The sequence below is a fragment of the Haliaeetus leucocephalus genome, unplaced genomic scaffold (assembly GCF_000737465.1).
Source record: "Haliaeetus leucocephalus isolate CR32 unplaced genomic scaffold, Haliaeetus_leucocephalus-4.0 Scaffold944, whole genome shotgun sequence".
In the NCBI taxonomy this organism is placed as follows: domain Eukaryota; kingdom Metazoa; phylum Chordata; class Aves; order Accipitriformes; family Accipitridae; genus Haliaeetus; species Haliaeetus leucocephalus.
This window is the reverse complement of record NW_010973380.1, coordinates 2,486,418-2,496,389: the sequence shown is the minus strand read 5'-3', so window position 1 is coordinate 2,496,389 and position 9,972 is coordinate 2,486,418. Positions and strand designations below refer to the sequence as shown.

General features: G+C 39.6%; 1 protein-coding gene across 1 annotated transcript in view; it reads right to left on the bottom strand.

Annotated features, from left to right (window-relative positions):
* The window catches only part of WDR89 (WD repeat domain 89), a 17,637-nt gene extending 17,455 nt beyond the window's left edge, over positions 1-182 (bottom strand). Inside the window, exon 1 of the mRNA XM_010584147.1 lies at positions 132-182. The gene's annotated coding sequence lies outside the window, so the exon portion shown is untranslated. The remainder of the gene's footprint in view (positions 1-131) is intronic.
* Positions 183-9,972: the final 9,790 nt, after the last annotated feature.

Genomic DNA, 9,972 nt, shown 5'->3' with positions numbered 1-9,972 from the left:
GCCCCGAAACCATCCCCCTCAGAGGAACACCCCCCCTCGCCTTCCCCACATCAACGCCCACACGGCAAACTCTGCCCTGCCCACAGCTGCCCCCTCACCTCAGAGGAACAACCCCCCCCAGGGGTCCTTACCCCGGTCCCTCACAGCCGCCGCCTCCGGCCCGCCGCGTGCTCGCCGCGCCGGCCCCGCCCCCTATAGGCCCCGCCTCCGGAGCCCTCCACAGCCACCCCATCGGTTGCTCCGGCCGCCATCTTCCCTCCTTGGAGGCGGGAAAAGGAAGCGACGCAGAGGAAGGGGATTGGTGCAGGCGGTGGAGGGGGCGGGGCTCCCTGCTCTTCAATCGCCACAACTTTATTGGCTCCCGGCGGCGGCGCACGGAGAGCCCCGCCTCGTTGCCATGGCAGCGGGGGCGTGGCTTTCCCCGCCGGGCAGCGCTGAGGGCCGCGGGTGCGGGGTCCCGCCGCCATTAACGGACCTCGGAGGGGAAGGAACCGTGATAAAATCGCGGAGGGGGGGACCCACGGGGCTGGGCCGCCGGCCCGGGGCGGGTGCCAGGCCGCGGCCTGCATCTTCCGACGGAGGCCGGGCTGCCGGCGGCGAGCAGGGCCTCACGGGCTGGAGTTGTGCCCACTTCCAGTCATGGCTCGGGTTCGCTGGCACCGTCCCTGACAGCCTCGAAAAGAAAATGATCTCATGTTCGACAGGGCAGAGTTCAAGAGTCACCCAGAACGCTAGCAAGCAAACGGAGAAGTTGCCCTTTAATAATTAAAATCAGCCTATTTATTGATTTTTCTGTCCCCGACGAGTGCGCTGCTTCTGCAATGAGGCACCGAGCGTCTCTGGCACACGAGATCTGAGCTGGTCAACGGGATTAGGGACTGAATTTCCCCTTTTACCTTTTTAGCAGTAACTGACGTTGTCAAAAAACAATACCTGTCAAGAAGCAGGGAAATGCTGGCCTAACGGGGTTACGGAAGGAGATGCACAAATCCACCAGCTTCTGGGTGTGTTTGCGGAGCTGGGCCGCACCGAGCTGCCCTTCTCTGGGAGAGCGGGAACAGAAAGGATTATTTCCTGGGAGGGATCCAAACAAGAAGAGGGACAGGAGGGTCCGTTAGGTTTCCTTTTCCTTCAGCTTGCTGCTACATTTTTCCAGGCCCTTCTTTTTTCCAATTAAAGTTCCAAATAGTATTTTTTTCCTTTTTTTTTTTAACTTAGAATTTAATAGACCAGCACATACAGGTTATTAGAAGGATAGCATACTAACATTTGCTTCTTTTTAACTTTTTATTTAATATTGCCCAAAGTGTTAGAACTCAAAATTCCTTGTTCTAGTCTTAATTTACTGTTCAGCATTGAAGTTTGTTTGGCCCCAATTGCAGAGTACTGCATTAGGCCACAATCTTAGATGGATGTTATTCAGTGAGAAAAGTAATTTGTACCTTTATTTTTGTACCAGTAGAATCAGATTTGTGGTCTTTTCTGATAAATGCTGTAAGTTGTGGTAAATAATATCACCAATATCATGGATAAATAAGTAAATTATTTCAAGAAGTATTTTTAAACATGGAAATATTTTCATCAGCTTAGTTTCCACTGCTGTCTTTTAAATTAAAATCTAAACATTTGAGCTGACTATATATTTTTCTAGCAAGATGAAAAAGAGCTTTATCTAAACCCAATAATGTGGTCAAGTCACATGGATAATAATCACAGAACATTATAAAAAACATAAACTGTACCTCAGTTTAAAGGCTGCCTTATCTCTGACACATTACGAAAGCAGAAAGTCAATCAAAAGATACTTCAAAGTACTGACAATTTCAGTTGCCTGCTACTAGTAGTGTGCAAACTTCTAATTAATTCTACGTGCTCCAGTATAACTAATGCTATTTTTATTACTGCAGCTATTTATGTACCTAGCAGCACGATAATCTTTCTATGAGAACACCCTTCTCTGTGATCACTCTGCAATACCATAAGACTGTCAACTTGTATTTCACAGGTGCACTGATGATTCACCTAGATTTCAGCTTAAAGTCTGCTCTCTAAATAGTTTATTAGGACCAGATATTAATACAGCTATTTGTATTTGTGAGGAGTCACAAGTACACAGCTCACCGAAGCCTCTTAGCCAAGCAGGTATCACAGAACACAGACCCATTCATCAACTGCCATGAAAAGGTGCCCTATTTTTTTTATTTTTGCTTCTTAACAATTATTTGGAGGGCCATTTTTTTCCTGCATGGTGCATTGAAGATAGAAAAATATCTAAGCACATGACATCAAAGCACAAAGACACGCTTATTGTTTTCACAGTAAATACGTTTCATCATTGTTGTGAAGCCTGGTCCTGCTGAAGTCTACTGCCCAGAACTAATCACTGCTCAAATTGGTGAGAGTTGTTCTGAACATTTCAAAACAAGATGTGTATGATTTCATTGAAGACAATATTGGATTTAAACCAATATACATTATAATACTTAAGGCTGTATTGTAAATGCCAATATAGCAATGAGAAATATTTTTAGTTAGTTTTTCATCTGAGTTTCCTGGGGTGGTTAGTATTGCCACAAATTCAACAAATATCTTCTGTTTATTGTTCACGTAGTAAAAACAGCTGCAAGATCAACTCGAATGACATACTTCTATGGCCACGGATTTGGTATTCAGTACTCCCAGATGAATGTAGCTATATTAACAGAAAGTACAATTGTCTTGCTAGCAAACCAATGCTGCTGAGTTACAGTATATATTGGGTAAAAATGAATCTGTAAAGTTCACCACAGTAATTGTATGGCAGTTGCCCCAGAGATCACTTGTAACTCTTGACAGTTACTTTATAAGCAGAATTTAAAACAAAAGACATTTTTAGAAGGGAATCTTTGTGATCCCCACCTTAAAAGAAAGTAGTCTAAACAAATCTGAGTTTCGGTGTCATGTACTCTAGGACTAAGGTCAAGTACTCAAACAGCAAGTTCTCTAGAATAAGAATTTTTTGCATGTGTTTGCATAATACCACAACATATGTTGTGACACAGCTGTCCCTGAGTATAGCCAGCAACTTTTGGATGCCACATAATGCACCACAAACATTTTTTGCATCTTGCTTGCTTTTTTTTTTTTTTTTGCTTGGGTTGCATTGCATTAATTAACTTGTATCTGCATGTAGATGAAGTGTTACATAGCAGGGATCAGTGAACATAATTCCATCAGCAAATTCCTGCAGATGAAGTAGTAGAAGGTAATGTGATTTGCTGGAGAAAAAGGGATTTATTTTGAACATCTTTAAAAGTTACAGCTCATTGGATCACTTTTCAGTTCTCATCTGTTTGTTGGGGGGGCGGGGGGAGTTGGCAAACTTCTCTCCATCACTTTTTGCAATTCTACCTGCAGAACTTGACACAAAATGTAGAAATGACGCAAATTTATTATAACTGATGATGATCAAGTTCCTGGATTTATTGAAAGTACTTTAATGCTTAATTGCCACTTAGTGCTGAATAAGCACTTAATAAACCAAGATCAAATGTTGATTAAATCATGTACTCTAATTTCACAGTACAATGAAAGGATGTTTTGATTGCAAAGTCAAGTTGTTGGATAAGCACACCATTTTTTAGAGGTCAGCTCAGAGTTAACAGCTTCTGACTTCAGAAAACCTAAGCTAACTTCCTTCATCCTGCGGTTAAAGAACTGCGTCTCTCATCTCTTCATTGCAGGAATTCTTAATTTTAATAATGCTACTATTGGTAACAATGCTTGCAATTTCTTATGACCTGCACAGAGTGCCAGTTTAAGATCTTATGTTTGATCCCGTTGAAAGCAGAAAATTAGGCCATGCACTGTGGGCTCCTCCTCAGCCTCCCAACTGTTCCCTGTAACTATCCCTAAAAGGCTGAGTAGATGTTCCAGGCATAGTTCACGTAGGGAAAAAACAGACTGCAGACAAGTATTTCTGTTTTCCTGGTTGTCCTCTCTTTCTAAACATCCATGGTAGGGGTGCACCTGTTGAGATTTGTTTTTTTATTGGCAATTTTGTTAGCAAGAATTCCATATTCCTCCCTGAAGCAGAAATATCAAACTGGATGCAACAGCAGGAGCCTTCCATCTGAGTGGTAGCAAGTGCACCCAAAGTGCACCAGGAAGGGTTTATCTAATGGCATTCTCAGTTCTTTTTGTGTTTATACAGAGACTAAACAGAATAGGCTAGGTTCCTGCACACAGCACAGACATGCATTATGAAGCAGCTCAAATCTGCTACTACTGACTTTTTGGGTGGCAATTTCTTAAGAGCAGGTATTTATTTGTCACATTCCATACACTGTACACTTTTTTGTTGGGGGGTGTGTGTGTGTGTGTACCATTTATATCTTTGCTTCAAGCTGTGATCTAACTCCAACTGAAATTGGTTGACACCAAGATCAATTACAGAAGACCAGCCCCCCAAAAGTCCAAGTTCAGGAGAGAGAGAAGCACTAGGCCATCAGACCAGACACATATTTCAGAACTGCTGTATCACAGATACAGTGTTTGCATAACTACTGAAGTGTCTTGTATTTAAATTTTGAAATAGACATTTATTTGCATTGACAAGGAAGAAATCTCACAAACCAGATGTTTAAAAAAGATGCCTGGACGTGCCTCCAAGTGAAAAGAGCCAAACCTGACCATAAGAATTTTTTATTTTTCTTTCAATTACATATTAGTGAGGTTAGTCAGCCTGAAGTCTAGACACAGTCCCAATACTGTCACAAGGCCAATGCATCAGGAAAGAACAGAACTGCTGCTGCAAGGCAAGCACAATGCAGTGCTAATTAGCATTGGTATGAAATCAGTCTCCATGTTAAGCTGGTTGACTTTGTGCTTTTACCACTGTCTTAAAGATGCTGGCAACTTTTACTCCTTCAAACATTCTTAAAAATTATCAGACACAGCACTATGTTCTATAAACTTCAGCCCAGAGAAAATATTCCAACTCTTAAAGCAGTGTCAATTTGAGCAACTGATCCACTGTAGTCCACAGCTGTAACTGCTAAGCAATTAGTAGCCATTACAGCATGAATAATGCTGTAAACAGTAAATCACCAAAAATTAATAAAGTACATGCTGTGTACAGTGGAAGCACAAGCAACAACAGCCTCTCTAAATTTTAATTTTAAAAATCTTTGCAGGTTAGTAGAAATCCAAGTCATTGAGTTCTGAAATTTAATCATTCTCTACAAGGCACACATCATTACATCCCTTTGCTTAACAGCATGAGATTAGCAATTGCAAAGTAACTCTTCATAACAGGCATCTTTCTGGCAATCTTCCCAAGGCAGTTGTGGACTTGATCAGCCACCCGGACTGAATTCTCTACAGCAGGAATTATCCAAATATGGCTACTGGCATACCAGGAGAGATGATCAAACATGTGACAGATTAAATAACTCAGGGGAAATTTTTATCATTAACTGATATGGAAGCAGAACATACCTTCTGTTTATGTTTGCTAAGCTATCATGTCAAATTAGCCTTATACATTTAAGGGGAAGAGATCTTTTAGAAAATAAACTTTCCTGAGTTTGGGTTTTGTTGTTTGTTTGGTTTGGTTTGGGGGGGGTGGGGAGGTATTGTTGTTTTGGGGTGTTTTTTTTTTTTTAGATTCTGAGAAGATTAACTGCTGAATCCATCTACAAACTCAAATCTGTGACTACCTGGAATCAAACTCCATTAGAATTAGCACAGGTGATGGATTGTTCTCTAGCTACTGTAACAGATGACCACAACTCTAAGCCAAAATAGCTCCCCACTCTCCAACTTTTGGAAACTCTAACTAGTTCCTTTTTTGATATTAAATATATGCAGACACAACTGCATATAAGCTAAGGAAAAAAGCAAATTAAAAAAAGGAATTTTAGAAGTTATTAAAAGGCTATAAAGATGGAATTTGTTACTAACCCCAAGGATGTTCTGAAAAGGATTTACAGCTCATGCCTTGTTCATAACTCAATTTCTTCATTAGCATACTACTCCCCGCCACCTCTGTTAATCCCTTATGTCCTCCTCTTACCCATTCCCACAACCCTTTTCTCCTCCACATGCCAACATCTTACCTCTGATACACACAGGTTCCTCCCCGCCCTTTTTTTCTACAATGGCCTACTGACATACTTTCTTGTTGTTTCTCATCATCTACAATCTTACTCTGCACATTTCAGACCAGCCACAGTGTTTTAACACAGAATGGAGATACCCGACTACGCAGAGGATGACTGCATGAAGGAAACCAGTTTGGCACATGAATGCTCTCCATTGTGAGCTGAAGGACGTTTGTTCTGTGGCATATCACCAAGCATGAAGTATGGCTGTGAAGTTTGGTAGGTTGCTGGTCTTTAGAGCTACTTGAAGGGAAAAAGCTGAAGAGCAGATGAGAAGTAGGTGTCCATGAAGTGAGGAATAATGTCTTGTAACACATGGGACAGCTGCACATAGGAAAGCACCAGACGGCTGGCAGGCAAGAGTGGCCACTTGTACAGAATCAGGAAATCATTGCTTTCCCACCCAGGAAAGGCTGATCAGAATCTAGTTGTAGGTAATTTCACCTGTTGCAGACTTGCTGTTTTCTATCACTAATTTGTGGGGTTTTCTGGAGTAGAAAAAGTGCTTTAGTTCTGTTGAACTAAGGAGTTTAGGATAGTATCCACAGAAGTAAGATTCTCTTGTTGAGTTTGCTGTTGTCTAAACTTCACTGCATTTCATTATGAAGCATTGATTTGAACAGCAGCCTTTCACTGATTTTTATGCCAGCATAAAGGAAGTTTGCTACCTTCCTCCTGAGATTAAGAAAACAACTTTGGCTCACCTACAAATTGCTGCAGTGTACATGCACTTGGAGAGGAAAGGGAAAAAAACCCACAGATTCTTAGCAGATTTAGAATCCTTTCTCATACCTAAAAGATTTATTATGTAGTTAAAAAAGAAAAGATTTCTCTTTAGAATGTGATCCATGTTCAATACTTGTGGGGACAGAAGAAAGTATTAGTCCCAGCAGGGGGAGGGAGGGTCAGAACATGAGAGGCAAATAAAAGCAAGCATACCAGCCATACTTCGAAAGGGCTGCTATATACTGTACCAAAACCACATCATCTGTAAACCAAGTATTTGCTACGCCATCTGAAAAAGTTATTGCATGTGGTCAGAATAAGTCACTTGTATAAAGCCAGAGCATCCAGTTAAGATAATAAAGGGTGTAATAAATATTTGACAATTAAAGGAGAAGAAAATCCTTCAGAAAAGAAAGAAGTGTTTCTATGTCCAACTGTTCTTCGCAGACTAAGGTTAAAGCACAGGGAAGGCTCTATTACAAAATGTAAAATGGAGGAAGGGACAATTCCCAGTGCACTGCAGGCTTAAGCTTTTGGGCAGGAACTTGCTTTTACTTTCTGCAAAGTAATTAGCAAGCAAAAAGTCAAATCAAATTAGACAATCTATATGCAAATCATGGCTAAACTGATGTCAAAAGGACTATTACAGATGATTTGTACCTATAAAGGCTTGTGCAGTTCTCCTATATCTGGTCCACTCTTGTGATCTAAAAGTCCCATGGAAAGAGCAACTAACAATATACAATTAAGGAAGATGCAAATCTCAGGTCTATGGAGATTTAGTTATCAGTTTAGTAATATTTGGCCAGGATGGGCTGATCAAAAGAGTTCCAATTACACCTTTCTGGTTTCAGTTCATGGCATAAACTAGAACTGCCATGAGTCTATCGATGAAGCTCCATCAGCTGTTTAAGCAGAGAAGGAATGCTTACTCCAAATCCCTTCAAAATTATTTTATTTAGAACAAAGAATTAGAAAGACCAAGCACTTATGAGTCATTTTATGAAGCAAGGGACCAGAGTTTTGCTTTGGTAACAAGTTAAGTCCATATAATAAGCCTTTGCTTCCCCAGCAAAGACCATAAACAGCTACAGACATAAGTGGAATGATGAATTACATCTTGCCATCAAAGAGGTGTGATTTAGTTACATTTGTTGAGGTTTTCATCATGTATTTTGAGTTTATCCTTTCTGGGGTTCTTCGAGTGTTTTTTTTTGTGTCTCAGCATCTTCAAAATTATCTTGAAACACAGAACAAACTAATAACCAACAGATCATATATTTCTGTGGTCCTTGGATTTAACATCCTGGTTATCTACATTTTTGACACCTCTACAGGACAAAAAGGCCTTGGTAGGACAAAAAAATAAACAATCACAGCAGTCTCTTCAAGTTGTAGATTTGCTTAGCATAAGAGTTCTTACCTTATGTAAAAAGTAGAATCTTGTGCACTAGCTCCACATAAATCCTTCCAGTTAGCAAAACAAGGAGGAACACTGTACAGTGGCCAATAAATGGATTTGAAATAACATACCAGCTTTCTTTTAAGGGGCAGTTCCCACCTCTTCAAGTGTGTTCTGCAATACTGTTCAGATACATTACTTAACTGCTCAGACTTCCTTGCTGGGCATTGTACAACTGCAGGAAGAGAGGAAGCAAGAGTTATGCTGACTAATATTTTTTTGCTGCACTTCAGGTAACTTAAGGCTACTTAGTTAATACAAATATACAAATGAACTAATACTCTCTCATGCTTGTGTATTACATAGCAGTTAAAGCATCTTGGGACCATTGTAAAACAAAATTCACAGCATTTTAAATTAATAGTATTCTGCAATTAGTCTGGTTTACTAAGGAAGCAAAGCTGATGAAAATACACTGCCTATATACATTCCATGAAAATCTGTAGATATTCAATAATCTGGGAAAAAACTACCCACAGCTGGGCAATTTTCAAAGCAGATTTGGGAGGTAAGAAGTTACTGGAAGGTGACCCAACAGGATACAAACTCATGTGGTTGTTTTCTATGAAGGTTTTGATTTCAAATAAGTACTGAGCTATCTCTTTAAATTAAACCTGCAGTGCAAGTCAAAGCAGTCATCAGACATCCACTGGAAACCCAAGCTTCAATAGTTCCATAAGCTGTGAAGCTATTTATTCTTCCCCGTAACAGGCATTTTCCTAGAAAACAAATTTCTTGTCAGTTAGAGTAAGAACACGCTTCCACGTTCATTTATCAGAGTGCAACAAGTGACAAAAGCTCAAGAAAGATACACCTTAAATCTTTCTATAGTTTGATCAAGAGCTTGTTTCATTATATGCTATATGAAACTAAACAGTCCAGATTTTAAGACAGTGGAAAATGAAAAAAACCGTTTCGCTATTTCCTAATGCTTCTTCCTAAACTTTTGCATCTAAAGCCCACACCATAAAGACAATATTGTTCTAACAATTATTGCTATATGATAATATGAATGTAAGTTTTCTTGTGATCAGTGTTTTATGCTTGCAGTATGAGTCCTACCACGCGTTCTTTAGCACTGGAAGGAATAAAGACAACAGAACACATTTGAATCCAATAGTAGTTTATTATCCACTCATTGCAGATGAAGTTAGACACTTCAGTTACCAGTCAATATGAGTTTAAATATTAGTTGACAACTGCAGAAAGTGTACCATGAGTACAAAATCATTAACAATAATATAACAAAAAGTTCCGATGTAATAATTTTTAAAACATCAGTTGTACACTATTATACAGCAACCATTATACGATCCTCAACTAACTCAAAGCTTGCATTTGAAAGTTTTTTGTTTTGTTTTTTTAAATAAAGTTCTCCAAGAGGTTGAGAGACTGGGGGTTACAACTACATTATTTCCCAAAATACTACTATCATACAGCCTTACCTTATACAGAGAAAGCTGTTTCATATTTTATGAACACTTGCTTTTATCAGGGAATGCAGTAACAAGAAAAAATCTATACATAAAAAATTAAACTCCAAGAAGCAATATATTATATATATATCTATATTGTACTACAGATTTCATATAAATCAAGTATAGGCCAAATTTTGGCATCATTTTTAAGTGCATTAAGTTT